We start from the raw sequence: 236 nt of genomic DNA, 5'->3' as shown, positions 1-236 counted from the left end.
TTGTTTACTTCAGTTTTGTAGAGCCCATTTTTTTTCTTTGCATTGTGATTAAAGGTGGCAGAATAAGGGAAGCAAAAGGCACAAGGGTTAAGATGCTACATGATACAGATCTGTAAAACTAAGATTATTATTGCTTTTTGGGCACATCCATCATCAAGCATTGACAAGAAACTATTGGCTCAGATTTGATAATGTGAAAAAGCAACATGTCTTGGTAATGAATGTGTGAAAAGTCA

The sequence above is a fragment of the Pomacea canaliculata genome, linkage group LG6 (assembly GCF_003073045.1).
Source record: "Pomacea canaliculata isolate SZHN2017 linkage group LG6, ASM307304v1, whole genome shotgun sequence".
NCBI lineage: Eukaryota > Metazoa > Mollusca > Gastropoda > Architaenioglossa > Ampullariidae > Pomacea > Pomacea canaliculata.
The sequence above is the reverse complement of the archived record's forward strand: the minus strand, read 5'-3'. Positions refer to the sequence as shown.